The sequence below is a fragment of the Festucalex cinctus genome, chromosome 3 (genome assembly GCF_051991245.1).
Source record: "Festucalex cinctus isolate MCC-2025b chromosome 3, RoL_Fcin_1.0, whole genome shotgun sequence".
Lineage (NCBI taxonomy): Eukaryota > Metazoa > Chordata > Actinopteri > Syngnathiformes > Syngnathidae > Festucalex > Festucalex cinctus.
This window is the reverse complement of record NC_135413.1, coordinates 13,910,834-13,927,017: the sequence shown is the minus strand read 5'-3', so window position 1 is coordinate 13,927,017 and position 16,184 is coordinate 13,910,834. Positions and strand designations below refer to the sequence as shown.

The window sequence follows — 16,184 nt, the reverse complement described above, 5'->3', positions numbered from 1 at the left end:
GAAAATACGGTATATTTCCACCAAGCTGTTTTAAGTGTTCCCATATACTTAACTGATGTTTTGTCAATTTTTAAAATAATCTTTTGTGTTGTCACTGAGACTGAAATGTTTCCAAGATGAAAGCTTTATCATGCCTTGGTCCTAACAGTTGATCAGTTGATCATGGTAAATGGAGTGCTTCTCAATTATTTTCTGTCATGCCCCCCAGTAAAAAGAAACCATCTTCCCCCCCGCGACTATAAATAATATCATTTGTCTATAAAATTCTTATAAGCATAACACTGTTAACATATAACAGAATAAAAAAAGAAAGACATATGGACCAACTTACAACAAAGAATAGCGTTATTAACTGTAACAGAAAAGATTTTTATTTTGTATTTTTTTTTTTTTTTATTAATTTATTTTTAATTTAAAAAAAAGTAACAGAAAAGATTTAAAGTGCATCTGAAATTCAAAAATAAAATTAAATCCTTAATTAAACTATAAACATTTTTTGACTGACCATGTCAAACCATATGATACGGAAAAATAAAATTACATAAAATCAATAAATAATAATGCATTCAAACTGATCACCAACATTAACTCAGGAGCACAATATTTAAAAAAAACCTTTAACCTGCAAAAAAAATATATATAAAATAATTTGTGCTGATTGTTTTTGCTGTGTGCAAAGCGCGCATGCTCAGTGCAAACAAAACCCCTACACCACCGAGTGAATACTCCCTGCGCACACTCTGCCAATAATGAGAGCGTCACTGCTCCCTAATGTAGTGGAGGTGCAAGTGCAATTTATTCTAGGACAGTAAAAAAAATAAATACATAAATTTAAAAATAAAAAAAAAGCATGTTCCCCGAGGTCAAACCCCCCTTGATGGAGCCTCGCGCCCCCCTGGGGCCCCACTATTTGAGAAGCACTGCTTTAATGTAAGTAGTGTATAAATTGCAGGCCTATGCCCTTTTTTTTCCTGTAGGCTTACATACATCCTCTCATCTGGCAGATGTGTGCCGAAAGAATAAGTATTATGTGACCTGAATTATCACATTAGTAGGACACATTAGCATTTTTACTGGATTTTTCTTTTGACCTTATCTGGAATTAGAAAAATGTTTGGTAACTGATGTATATGTCTCTCCAAGTAAGAAGCACAAAGAAACATAAATATACTAGCAGTAAATGTTTTTTTACATTTGTCATGTTAGCATGTTGAAAAATTACGCAGCAGCATTTTGACCCATATTTTATAGGACTAAATGTGATTTCAAGTACAGCACCTTGAATGGTGCAGTGCCATTGAGTGAAGTAGGTGATTAATGGATTGAGAAGAGGCTCCTTGGCTTTCTTTGCCAGTTGCTAAAAAGGTTGTAGTAGTATTATTTTGGTTTGGTTTTTTTTCATATGAAAGGTTTTCTTTGCATAGTTTAACATAGTCGTGGTCAGCCTCCAAGATGGACTGTGAGATCGTGGATAGAGTGACAGTCGCTCCATTTTGGGGGCAAACCAGGGCCCGGGTGAGTGAAGAAAATAATTCTGGCTCTGAAGGGGTCAAGCGAGTCGAAATTGAAGGATAGTGCTGTATTGTCATGGGCTAGAGTCTATCACCTGTGACGTAGGGAGGTTCAGAATCCAGGTGTCAAGCTAGGTTAGTCAGGGCAGATCCATTTACTGACTTAGTGTTCCAGAACATAATAGTGATACTGAAAAGGATGGCACTGTTTTTACTGATTTTTTTTTCGAAGTGCATCTGGATTTAAACTTTTCCAAACAATTAAGAATTCTATATTGGATCAGTCACGGCTTGTATTAACAACAGCCGTCATAGGTGCCGTTAACCTACAGGGCTGTAGGTTCCCATGTATGATAATGCATGCTGTCTGTCAGTACATCCCTTCTTCCATGTTGGCTTTTGCAAAGATTCAAATTTAAGGAGGACAAGCACATCTTTAAAGGGGACCTATTTGTATTCCATGCCACTCTGTGTCCCACTGTCTGTATACATGTGACCGAACCCAAGTTAACGAAGAAGAATAAGCAAGGAGGGAGGATTGCAGGAAAAGGGAGGGAGTGTATGCAAGAGAGGAAGGATGAATGTGATGCCTTGCAGCAGAGACTGCTGTTGTAGCAGCAATGGCACAGGAGCAGCGACAGAAGCAGCAGCAGCAGCAGTACTACTCAGTCACTTAAGTGTTCACACAACAGCTGAAGAGAAGGTGGACAAGAGTTGGGAATTGGGATCAGTGAAGTCTGGAATTCTGTGTTGTTGAGCCCTTCAGCTTTGCCTTGCAATATATATTTTTCTCTGTTGCTTCCTGACAGTTTCCTTGGTCTTATTTTCAAGGAGCTTTCATGCCAATGGAAACGTGGCTTGAATGGAAATGAGCAGTAGTCGGACATTAGTACCAGAAGATGAGGGAGAAGACTCAAGAGACAGTGTGCTCATCATGTGAACGTGCCGCGGATAAAAGCCGTGTGTCATCCAGTAGGAAGTAGCCACAGGAATACATGAACAAGTGACTAGCTGTTGGCCTTTCCTTTTCATGTGCTTCATATGCATGTCTCACTTTTGGATATTCAAACAAGTACAAGATATCTGCAGGATTTCCAGTTTGATTAAAAAGGGAAGTGACACTTGGATGCCACATACACTGGTGAGTAATTGAAATCTTCAACTTTTATAGCCTGCTGGACTTGACTTTCGATATGACTTCTGGCATTATTTGTCTTCTCGCTTGAAAGTATTTGCACACTGATTTAAACCTGTGTTTTGATTCATGGAACTGAAACATAAAACTAGCAGGACAGCTGGAAATGTTGTTGCTTGGTTACTGCTATTTTCTGCTTCTTAATTATGCTAGTGTCAAAAATAATAACAACATAATTTACTGTGTTGGCACATCACTATAAGTCGATACCTTTGGTGGGAGAGTGATGTTTATCTGATGCCTTGGGCGTCAGAGTTCTCTGTTGTTTATGGCTGGGCAGAGCTTACAGAATTTCATACACATCAGCACGTTGAAAGAGTTTATGCACCTGTTGTACTCCAATAGTGATAAAATTATATATGAACGTACTGTGTATTAACGTTTGAAAAATGATCACAAGCTAAAGAAATACATTCAAAACATCCAAACGTTTAAAAACGCTGTGAGCTTCATCCTGGAAGCAGGGCTGGAATGGCCATCTAGCATACAGGGCAGATGCCCCGTGGGCCGTTGTCTTCTGGGGCTGATGTGTTGCTATTCAATTATTTCCCTCCATTTTACCCCAAGACACTGGCCCACAATTTAGAGGGGGCAGCCATTTACAATATAGCAAAATGAACCAATAAACGTCAGTGGTCCAGTGATGTGGTTTTCATAGACAGGCACACATGCACTTTGTGTAATAACTGGCACATCTCATTTTGGTCAAGTCTAGTTTACCGTGTTTGGGGATTTGTCGGACCACCTGTGCCATGCTGATCATCTCGACGGACCAAGTGTGTTTTTGATTACATGACTTGATTTTAGACCAGGTAAAAGAAGGTCTAAGTTGTGGCACATGTGTGTAACATGATTTTGGTGAATTTAATCAAGCTGCAGGCAGACAGATTCTGAGTTCCATGGATGTGTTTAATTGATGTGCATCGAATACTCTTGAATCACTGTAGAAATCAATACATTGAATTGAACGCATAATTATTATCATCATCTTTATTATACTTATTTACCCCACCGGGCTTCGGCGTAGCTTTGGGTGCTTGGGGTTGTCACACACGGATGCACGATCAGTTTGGTCTAAGTGTTCACTTCCCTTGTCTGTATGGACTAGAGCATGTAAACCTCTCGCCTCTCTTGCACTGGATTGAAAGGGAATGAGGGGAGCCGCTTCCATTGGCTGGCAAAGATGTGTTTGTGTTCACGCCCACAACTGCGCAAATGGTGCTATGTAGTTGTGCCCGTCTACAAAAATACCAAAAGAAAGAAAATTCCACTCATGTGCACATTTAGACTGAAACTTGCGCTAGACTTTCATTGGGCACAAAAACAGGGCCCTTAATGTTAAATCATTTATTTTAAATCATAGTCATACAAGTTAAAAGCAGGTAAATGGTTAGTGATGGCAGCGATGACTCGGCTGCTGGTGAATTGATGTTTCATAATATTAGTAAAGGTGTCATCAATAATTTTGAAACTAGATGATTTTACGCTGCTTGTACTCTCCTTAGTGTGGTTATTGTTGAGTAAAGAGACAAACTGTTCATTGTGTCACTGAAGTCATCTTTTTTTTTTGTTTTTTTTTTTTGATTCACTGTGGGGAACAATTAACCTATCCATTCAATGAAAATGTCTATACTACAAAATGCATAACTTTATGAGTATTGAATCAAGCTTCTGTGTTGGCAGTAATGAAAAAAAAAGGGATTAGTAAAATCTCAAATTTGTGTACATGTTCCTTGTTTTTTACAGTTTGGCGTCTAATTTTACACTGTTTTACATACTGTCTTGAGTAAAATAATAAACATTTTTAACAGTAGAAAGAAGATTATCAGCGTCAATTTCTGTTACTTGGTCAATTGTTTATGTTCATGATAGTCAAATGTTTACAGTTGCATTTGTTCATCCCTGTTATTCAGTGATGCAGACTGTATTTTTGGTGTATTGTTGTGATGTGGGGAGTCACATGTTACCTTGATACAATTTGGTGTAGTAAGGAAAGCTGTATTTCTCAAATTCTTCTATTCTCTACCACTACAACTTTAGCTTCCTCATGAGTTCCGTTCAGGTTTATGAAAATCTTAGTTTCTTTTACCCATTTGTTTTGGTTGTTGTGTTGCTTTTTGAGCTATCTTCCCAAGCTAGTGACATCAGCATTCCTGCTTGTGAAGAGTCGATTTATAAAATGCCTGTGCCTTTCAATTTGTGTCCTTGTTTCAAAAGTGCCATCTTGTTTCTTCTATTGGTAAACATTGTTGAAGCTGGTTGTCTCTGACTCTTCATGGGTAGTGGGTGACACCTCAATGTGCTCCAGCGCCATCTTTATCGCCTTGTGGGTTTGCTATTAAGTGTTCATTGCCATTTTTTTTGCCAACCATGGCATGCTCACACGAGTGTGGCTTGATTTTGATGCCATTAAGAAGTCCAGGGGTTGTTTCATTTTCTCAAACTACTCCGTTGTCTGGCTTTGTTGTTGTCGTTGTTGTTGTCCTTTTGTATCGAGCAGTCTGCTTTGCGCTCTGTTCACAGGCTTGTTTGCTTGTTAGTTCAACTCTGTGTGCAACAATAGATTCAGTTCGGAAAATGCTTGATTGTGATCACAAGAGACGGAAAAAAAAAAAAAGAAGCTCAATATTGCGCGATTGTCAGTATGTATGAGTGCCTTCTTAAAAGCTCATTATCTCACCTTGGTGGCCTTCACCTGACACCTGTAATTGTCACATGAAAATAGTCTGATCATCTAGTGCACTGTACACTGTTACTTGTGTCCTCCTTTTGATGAGGATACAGGACAGGTGGTGTGTGGTTTGTATCTAGCACAATCCAACTTCTTTGTCAGTCACACAGTCCTTTTGAGATAAGAGGGTGCATTGCACTTACACACAGTATAGATCAAAAAGCCATCTGTTCATAGTGCATTCAGAGATGGAGGACAAGTTTTGTATCCTAGAAAACACTACATGTAGGATTGTGTCCATGATTTTTTGTTCTACTCCTGACTTGATTATGAAAGGCTGACAATTGCTGCTGATTACGAAATAAGAAGAAACGTTAACCCGGACATAACAAATCACACATCATCAAAACATACTTCATTAGTTCAACTCTTAACATTTGAGGAGTAGCAGAATGATCTCTTAATTTGCCACCATTGCCACTGTGCCTATAATTTGCAGAACTTGCATTGATTGCAGCTTTTTACCTTGTATACTTTCAAAAACTATGGAATAAATTGTGTTGATTATAGTTCGTTTTCCCTTGTTTTCTTCTGATACTTAAACTCTTTCCAACCCAGAAATCCAGCAGGGAGGTGTGCATGCCAGCTTCGAACAATGGATGGCGAGCCAAGCTTTTGAAGCTAAATCCAGCACAAATCCCACACTAAAAACATCAAGTTCATAACAAGCATATGTGCTAGTATGTACTGTAGTATTGAGCTAGGGAAACAATAGGCACAGCATCAAAAACAATAGAGAGGCATGAGCGCATAAGTGGCCCTCAAAATAAGTAAGTCACAAGCGACTTATCTACCAGGTTTATCTGGACCATACGCTTGCTGTAATAGCAAACGAAATGTTATGGATTTACTTTCTTTGATCGGGTCACAATTTATTTGTAAGTCGGTCAATGAAGCTTCTTAAAACAGCAGTTTCATGGAAACCAAAAATACAATTTATATTACGACTGACTGTACATGAGGGCTGGAGCTCTCTATTAAGCTCTATTAATTTCCACATCCAAACTTTTCCTGAATTTAACAACCTGAGGGTTATTCTGCGATGCACCATATCTTTTTAATCCCCCATCAACTCTATTACTAGGTCATCCTTCTTTATCTCATTAAAAAAAAAAAAAAAAAACACCCACCCACCCAGACTCCACCCATTATTGACCCTCAAGTAAACTGTAGACATTAGGTTGAGACACCTAATTGAACCTGCAACAGCAACATCAGGGTTGCACGTCCTGGAAAACCTGGAATTTGATTATCCAATTTTCCAGTCATGGAAAATGAGAAGAAAAAAAAGCTAAATGTCCTGGAAAAGCTTGAGTTGAAATTGTGTCATCCTGCTCGTCACTGTCACGTGGGTGAACCCAAACAGGTTAAATGGACATGTTTGTCTGTTTTCAGCTTCCTTCAATGGGCAGCTTTGAGCTGTACAGTTTTTCTGTTTCATCTCTTTGTATTCACCACAGCGCCCCATGTGATGCTCAACCTATGAAATTGCATATTCCCTTTGAGCAGTTCTGCCGCCCAGTGTTTCCATGACTTTGTTTCTAGAGTTCCCGATTTTTAACCACATTTGCTTGTCTAGCAGCAGAAACAGAAAATATGACAATGAAAAAAACGTCATTAGGAATTCAGCTCTATTAGAATACTGTGTATGTGTACAGACAGCAATGCTTCAACCTTTCATGCAGGTTTTAGCTATTGTTTCGCCCCTGGGCTCGTCAGCCTGGCTGTGGCGGTGCCATGGGTGCTAGCATGGCGTATGGTGTCTCTCCATCCTATCAGCAGCTCATTAGCCAGTCGGCTGTTTTCCATCATCTTGATTTAATCAGAAATGAAAGTAATTTGGATGGTAACATTCAAGTGAGACTTTATATTAGTGTTGTGACTTTCATGAAAGAGTCATTCTTTTGAACAGTTATTTTGGAGTGAATATTGAGAATTAATTCGCAGCTGTGAGAGAGCCATTGCTTTGAGCCAATTTGCTATGGTCTTAGATAACATTTAACAACAAAATATAAAGTCCAATTGTACAAATAACACATCTCCAAAGCTCGAGGGAGGATTTTATTTGTGAAAGTTGTGATAACTTGACTCTTACTGTAGCAAATGAAAACCTCTTGGGGCCTTATTTATCAAAGCGTGCGTGGAAGAGTTGCTAAATTCATATGCATAGTAAGACTGAAATTTTTAGTGTGTGTAAGTACTAGTGTTGTTCCGATACCGATACTGGTATCGGCAGAGGTGCCGATACTGCATTAAAACTGTGGTATCGGTATCAGTGAGTACTCACAAGTAACATGCTGATACCATTAATTCCAACGCTAATATAGGATTTTGGATGCAGCATCTCGTGTCTTGCTCGTGCACGACATTCACTGGGATGTCACATGTTCACTGCATTCCGATCTAAGATATTCTATTGGCCCTTGAATGCTATGAACCAATAGCAGGACAGCTTTTCATGTTGAGGAAAAAAAAATCTTAAGTATCGGTATGGTATCGGTATTGGCCGATACTGCAAAGCTGGGTATTGGTATCGGTATCGGGGGCCAAAAAACGGTATCGGAACAACACTAGTAAGTGCAAAAAAGCGCATATTTATCAAGTGTGCACTGTGCAGACACCTATCGAATGCATATCAGTAAGTAATGTGTGCTGTTAAATCCCACCTGTTCTAAACTTCCAAGTTTGTCCACATCTAGCCTCATTTGCATTGAGAAATGCCTCCATTTGACCTTATATAGTAGCAGCAATCCTGTTTAGAAATCCAAAATCATGGCAAAGATGCTGGAGAGAATTCCGGAAACTGACAGTGACATACTTGTTCAACAAGTGGAAACAAATACGGAGTACTCTCTGGAACAATTATTGCTGGTGGTACCGGTTAAAAAAAAAGAATGTCAACTTTATTCATTTTTCAAGTTAAATATAAAGTTAAAACTGCAAACGGCTCTGCAGATTCACGTATGTCTCCCGAGTACTCCCCCCGCCCGCGCCGAGCGCATATTGGACTTTTGATCATGTATAGGTCGGATGTTGACACGGAGCGAGGAGGTAGGACTCAGACGCAGAGTGTAAGTTGGCCAACAAGGCTGCAGCTTTAATCCAATGAAACTCAAATCGCCTCGCAAGGAGGGAAAAAAGGCTGAACAAAAAGAGCTCCAAACGGGAGATACAAAAAAGGGCACTCAAAAACAGGGACAACAAAAGGCGCTCCACAAGGGAGGAAAAACAGGGCAAACTAAAGGCGCAAGACAAGGCAAGGCAAGGCTAGACATCAAACAAGGACGGTGGTACGAGGACTGAGAGGACGCTTCCATGCACTGAGATATGTGACACTTCGGCAACGAGGAGAGAATTCAGGTGGCTTTTATGTCCGGGTTGATTAGGAACAGGTGGTAGTGATCATGGGCGTGGACCGGTAATCAGTGAGGCTGCAGGAAGGGTAAGTGACCTGGGGTGAGAGTGGAGTCAGGACTATCAAAATAAAACAGGAACATGACTGTAAAAACAAAAGCATGAACCGCCACTCTGGTGGCGGCGTGACAGGATGTATGCGACCTGGCCTTTCAGAATGAGGTCGCATTGCAATAATTCACATCTGTATCCAATCTCGGACCACATATGAAAGTGACCCAGTTTGGATTTAAAAGAATCGGAATTGAGGCGTTCAGACTGACATTAAAAGAAAAAATCAGATAAAGGTCACATTTAGGCAAAAAAAATAATTTGATTTGGGTCGAACGTAGCCAAACTTACCATTTCAAGGTAACTGTGGCAACAGTGGTTGATGTGGACTCTGCGTAAAGTTTATGGCCCCTGGTATCCAAATAGTTGGGGAAGAAAAAGAGAATTGCTTCTACCATTTTTTTTTTGTTTGTGAACGGCTGATAAATAAGTTAATCACACAGTAATGCACTTATGCAAAAGTACTAACAGCCATAAAAATTTTATCACTTGATGTTGATGAGTGCTCCAACTGTTGGAGTAAATGTACACAGTGCCTGCGGTAATTTGTTCCGTCCAAAACCATTATGGAGATTCAGGCCCTGTCGCGGTCTTTTAACTTAATATACTTCAACAGCATTAGACATTTCTAACAATGGCTGAAGTCCTAATTTTAAACGCAAACCAAATGAGACATTTAGAATCACAACAGTCTAGTAGGACAGGTCGTCCCTCTGCTTATGCAAACAACAATGAAAAAGGTCTCTTCCCCCAGGCATCTTTTGTGCTTGCTGCCATCTGGAGTAGTCATTTAGGCCTGTAGTCTCCCAAGTAAGTAGAAGAGAGAAAAGGCACACAGCTTGCCTACAAGGATTCTCCCACTGACTTAGGTCTGTTATTTCAATTCCTAAGCTCTGGGTGGGGCAACCCGAAAATATGACTGTGCCCTGTCAAAAGCTGACATTTCTGCATATTCTCCCATTGTCTTAAGCAGATGTGGGCGTCGTCATTGACTGGAATTGATGATTGATGAAAGTGCCCACCTTTTGGTGTGAGCTTCACACTTTCAGCGAATGCTTGATAATGCGGAAGGCTTGAAAAAATGCCCAGACTGAGCACCAAGTGAAGCAGGTTTTTTTTTTTCTGTTGATTGTGGTAAGTAGTACACACGGTCCTTCCCAATCCGTGAATTTTTGTGAGGCTTCGCATTATCAAGCATTCGCTGAAAGTGCTGAAGTACACGCCAAAAGGTCAGCACTTCCATCAATCATCAATTCCAGTCAGTGATGATGCCCACCTCTGTAAGCACTTTTCTTCATGCTGAGGCTGGGTCAAGTTAAGCACACCTTAAGTTGACTATTAAAAACTATCAAATGTATTTAAACTGCAACTGTCACAAAGTAATTTTATTTTTATTTTCATTTTTCTTTTTTATTTAACTAAAGACATATGCAAAAGTTTATATTGCAATACACCTTTACTGACATGAATTTAATTAACCAGACACTGTCAAATGAAAAAAAGAAATACAATAAAGGTTTTTTAAAAAGAGGTTGTTATTCACCTTTTACTGTAATTTGAAAAGTTTATCTGTATCGACGCCCCGCTCCCCTCCGAGCATCAACTGCAGAGACCGTGGATGCGTACTTCCTCCTCTAGTGGAGTTTAATTAAGCAGAGGTGCTAGTGGGCCACTTCCAGTCCCTTGTGCGTGCTTGTGGTACGTGTAGATTATGTTTTTCACAGAGACATGTAGGTCTCTCCATTTGTGCTTTTAGCTTAATGACCGTATGTGTACACTTCTCCATGGCAGTGGCTTTTTTTTTTTTTACAATACTGGCACAGTTACGGAAGGCAGTATTATTTACTGTATATACTACATTTCAAACTCAAGGTGCCTTACATGATTAAAAGTACAACATTTATAAGCATTTAAAAAAAAAATCTTAAGACGTGTAAAAGTATGGACATAAATAGGCCTGTCACGGCAAGAAATTTTGCTTGGCGAGAAATTGCCCCAGAAATGATTGCAAATAAACAATAATATTGCTTATTAAAACTAGAGAATGCAATTTCTAGAGGAATTGCCTGTGACGGCTGAAAGATTGAATGCAAAACATAAATTGATGTGCAATGTTTTACAATTAAATGGAATGATATTGAATGATGTGGAATGATATACAATAGCCTGGAATGAGCAAAACATGTTGGAATGTTTGAATTGGTCAATACTCAATACATGTGGAAACGGAAGGTGAATATGTAAAAATTTAGAATTATTGATGAATAGTTCAAATTTGAAAGGGCTTGAAAGGGTCCAACAATATAAAAAATGTAGAAATGTCTCTGTGTGTGTGGGGGTGTGTGTGTAGGGTATTTTGACACACACACAAAAAAACAAAACAAAAAACAAACAAACAGTGGGGGTGGATAGGCCGAATAGTTTTAATTTGGAACAGTTTGAAAAAGGTCACAAAATATGGAAGTTAGAGGATTAAAACAAAGATATTCTTAATTCGGTTTTTATTTTAAGTTTTTGAAAAAGCAAATTTGCAGCAAGGATAAACTGCATTATTCCTTATCATGCTATTTTAAGCTCCTCCACAGTTAACTATAGGCATATACTTGTATATGATTGTAATACCTTTAGCGCAATGGCAATCAAATTTCTTGTGAAATATGAATTATTTTGGTGACAATAAAACCGGAAGTAAGTCTCCTGGCTCACTGATACCCCACCTCTCCGCATGTGGCTGCCGAACCCCTCATGACATCATCTCCTGTGCGCACAGCCCACGAAACTCTGTATTTTCTGGAGTCCAGCGTTTTGGAGGCTGATCGCTGGCCGAGAGCCGGCGTTGGGGCAGACGGCTCCTCCAGCCCGCAGATCGCTCTCTCTGTCAGCGAGCACACCAATGCCGCCCAAGACACCCTGCAAACCAGCACAACAGCAAATCTGGCCTTGCCAGTTTCTGTCACTAACATACTTGATGATTTCTACATTCATTAAATAAACAAAAGGAGTCAATGTTACAGTCTGTATTCCATCAGAACTTTGTCTGCATGGCCTATAGTCTTTGGTTTGGATTGGCCATGACTCAGCTACCGCTTAGCGTTGTAAAATATGGGGCTTAGAAAGAAATTCATTTTTCAATCGACGACAGCAAAACAGCTTGAAACATATGGAGGGAAAATAGCAAACCAGTGTTGCTGGCAGTTCAGCAGTGATTATTAAGGTACACCTGTTTGGCTGGCTGGCAAGGCGACTCGGGGTCCTGCTGAAAAGCAGAAGGCTAATGAAGGTCTCCTCAGTTTAATTGTTTGAGCTATAAATAGTGACACTTTGTGGAATACTGGCAGTAATATTGTCTAATCCATAGTACAACTTTGCAGTCAGGTTTTTTATTTTTTTGTTAATAATGTTCACAGATGACATTGTGATCTGCAGTGAATGAAGGGAGCAGTTGGAAGAAAATTTGGAAAGGTACTGGAAGGAAGAAAAAGGAGAATTAGCCTAAGTAAGTACACAAATATATGTACATGAATGCGAGAGGTGGAGGGTGATGAGTGCAGGGAATAGACGGTTGGAGGAAAATGCAGGTGTGCACGTTTGGGCATAGCATTCTCTTGCTTTGTGTTGGTCAATTATTTTCAGTTTCAGTGCTCAGTTGTTCATGTATGTTTTTCCTGACATTTTTTTTTGTAATTGTTATAGTCTTCACTGATTGTTGGGACAAGGTCAGATGCAGGGTTCTAAATTAACACCCGCTTCTCCTCGGCTGTAGGGGATGGTTTCTAAAACAGGCTTAGAGACAGTGCCACTGAAGCGACATCAGGAAGCAGAGCTGGCGGTTTCAGGAATGAAGATGAGGTCATCTTTAGGACTGACCTTGTTGGATAGGATTAGAAATGAGCTCATCTGAGTTGGTCTCGGTTAGCTGTTTTGGAGACAAGAAGTTAAAGAGACCAAACATTCATGATTTGGGCACATCCAGAGATTGTCTATTGGGACAATGGATGAAGAAGAAGGATGGAGCTGCCAGACAAGAAAGCAAACAGGGCAGCCATAGCCAAGTGACTAAGATCGTCACCTACCACTGTGGGGGCCCCAATTCAAGACCACAGCTGCGGTGTCCTTGAGCAATACCCTCAACCACTCTGTGGGCACTTAAACAGCCCCATGTGTGTTTGCTGTGATGGGTCAAATGCAGAGGTTAGATTCCGTGTACATGTGTGTGCATAGGGGGGAAAAAACTAGATGATTCTTGTTCTTATGACATAATGTGAATTGGTGCCTGACTATGGGTACAGGCTCTCATGTCCGTTTTTGATTGTTTGGGAAGGAACATGCACATTGTAGCCTGCTACAAGTCAATTTGTAAGCCTCTGGAAGTGCTCTCCCCTGCCTCCCTATTCATCCTTGTTCAAAGGACGTCCTTTTGTTGAATTATTTTGTTGTTGTTGTTGATTGAATTAAAAATGAAAGCTAGAAAGAACAGACAAAATATGCAATAGCAAAGTAAATATGCTTTGCAAGTAAATAATGGAGGTCCTCAACATATTTCTTAGAAAACTTATCACATTTGTGGTTGTAGATCATTTTTGTGAGTGTGCCTGCTATAGATTTAAAATGCATGCTCTATGCCAGCTAAATCAAATTAACTGTGTGTATGTAATGAAAATGCAAATAGCAGAGAACACGACTAAAGGATGTTACGCCTTCTTAGGCTGTTTTGTGTCGAACTTGACCCTGAGGACTTCCCGACAATCTGTCTCTGAGGCTTTTGATGGCATATTAGGCATGCGATTTAAACAAGCGGGGCTGCATGAGGCCAGATTGCATTCTGTTTGATGTTCTCCGCCACCCATTCTCTCTCAATGCTAGTCGACCTTCATCCTTACTACACATGCAATGTCTGTCATACAGTGTCTTACAAAGAAATGCATTTGCTCCCACGATGACGAAGGATGTGTTTAAATAAATAAATAAATAAATAAATAAATAAATAAATAAATAAATAAATAAATAAATACATAAATAAATCCAGCCATCCATCCATCCATTTTCTTCTGTCTTCTTTCTTTCTCAGCTGGCTCTGGGCAGTAGGCAGGGGACACCGTGGACTGGTTGCCAGCCAATCGCAGGGCAATAAATAAATAAATAAATAAATAAATAAATAAATAAACAAACATTTTTTTCTGAAAACTGGTTCCAAATAATTTGTTTTTTAGGTCTTGTTTGATTGCTCTTGATTTTATGTATTAAAAGTACTAGTGGTATTGGTACTTGGTATCAGTTATCGGTGACTACTCAAGAGTTGAGTACTCATATTGGTATTGGCGTGGAAAAAACAAACAAACAAAAAAAAACAGCTCTCGGACATCTACTGTAGATAATAGGATACCGTATATGCAAAAATTAGAGTTGTCTGGTATATTAAGGTATTTGAATGTGATCGGATGACCACATTTCTCAATATAACTTTATGAACAAGGGTGGCATGTGCAACTGAGGTTGTCTGGGTTGTGAGTGAGCCAACTTATGTTTGGAAGTGCGCACAGCAAGTTGGCGGGAGCATAAAAAAAAAAAAAGTACAAAAGATGTCATTGATTAGCTGAAGTCAACTCGACTATGATCTCATTCGTTTAAACTACAGTAGTAATAATAATAATAATAATAATAATAATAATAGTAATAATAATAATATCTGATCGCACCCAGTAACAACTTTGTTTTGACTTTCACTTGAATTGATGCTATATAAAAAACATTGACTTGACTTTAGAAGATTGAGGCTGGCTTGTTTTTTGAGCCCATGCTGTTTTTTTTTTTTTCATTTTCACTGTATCAATTATATTACATATTTTACTTTGTTTGGTTGTGTTTGGTTGTTTTTTTAAGTTAAGAAACATCCCGCTCTCCCTCAGTTTTGTGAGTTCAAGTCTGTGAGTTGGCTGTATACTTAAGAGTTGCTGGCAGGCTGTGGGAGTCAGACAGATTTAAAAATTGCCTCTTCCTCCTCTTCAAATCCCTCTGTCAAACGCAAGAGTTTGCAATAGTATCGTGAAGAATAGGAAGCCTAATATCTTGGGCTTCTGTGTAGGTGGGAATAAATAGATGGAAAATCGCAAAGTGTGCCACAGGATATTTTCTGTCACCTGTGGAGGAAATTGTGATGTTAAGTAAAATGCCTCAGGAAACCTAAAAAAAAATAATAATAATAACCTAAGCACAATATTTAAGAAGGCTTGAGCTGTCTGCCGCCACACATATGCTGTATTTGAAAAGGGAAACGCATGATTTTAGCTACTAGCTGTTTTGGTTGGGTCGATGCAGCTCTTTCATCATTGTACTAATCATGAGTTTCTCTCTCAAAACATTTTGACACACATCCTTTTCATCAACACACACCCATGGTGATTAATTATAGAATGTGGTAATGCAGTAAAATGTTAAAGGGCCGATTTAAAGGGCACTTAAGTTTACATTCTATTTGCCCCAGCTTTCAAAAGTACAATTTTCTCTCAACAGATTGACATGAACATCAGACCAGTGGAGGATGAAGCAGCAATATGCAGCCAGCCGAAATGTCAGCAACAGGCAGCAACAGAACATTCTCATATCAGCACCGATCCCACTAGACATTGGAATAAGACTATGACAAAAAAAAAAAAAAAAGACAAAAAGCAATGCCAAAGAATATCAAGCGCAAAAGATGAACTAACACTATTTACAGTAAATGTTCAGCCACTCTTAGTCATTTGTGATGCAAACATTAGAAACTTAATGACACTTAAATAATACAATTATTTCCATCAATGATTTCAAAGTGCAGTGTTTTGTTTCCTACAATGTTTGTTTAGTGTGTGTGTGCAGGTGTAGGGGTGTGCACGTGTGTGCGTGCATGCATGTGTTTCTTTTTTATGTACTGTTAAAGACATGCAAAAGCCCCTCCAAGAGAGTCTAATATTCATTTGACAGTAATGAATTGCTTCTTTCAAATCATAACTAGCTTGACTCCGCAGATCAGTGGTAGGCCTACATCCTTAGAGTATATGAGGTTTAATCATGCAGTTCTTAATTACAGAGACAGACCTAATTGCAGCTAATCAATTAATGGGAAAAAAATAAATAAATGATAATATTAAGTATATTAGACACGGCCTATATGTATGTGATTTTGTCTCACAAGAAATTCTGATCCAAGAAATATCAAATAAAATTCACTTTCTGTGGATGTGTGAGATGTTTACTGTGATAGTGGCTAACAAGTGGAAAATGGAACAGCTCTTAAAACAGCGTC

The 16,184-nt window shown here is 39.1% G+C and overlaps 1 protein-coding gene across 1 annotated transcript in view; it reads left to right on the top strand.

Annotated features, from left to right (window-relative positions):
* Positions 1-2,174: 2,174 nt before the first annotated feature.
* The window catches only part of LOC144015708 (leucine-rich repeat-containing protein 4C-like), a 155,887-nt gene continuing 141,877 nt past the window's right edge, over positions 2,175-16,184 (top strand). The window contains exon 1 of the mRNA XM_077515944.1: positions 2,175-2,652. The gene's annotated coding sequence lies outside the window, so the exon portion shown is untranslated. The remainder of the gene's footprint in view (positions 2,653-16,184) is intronic.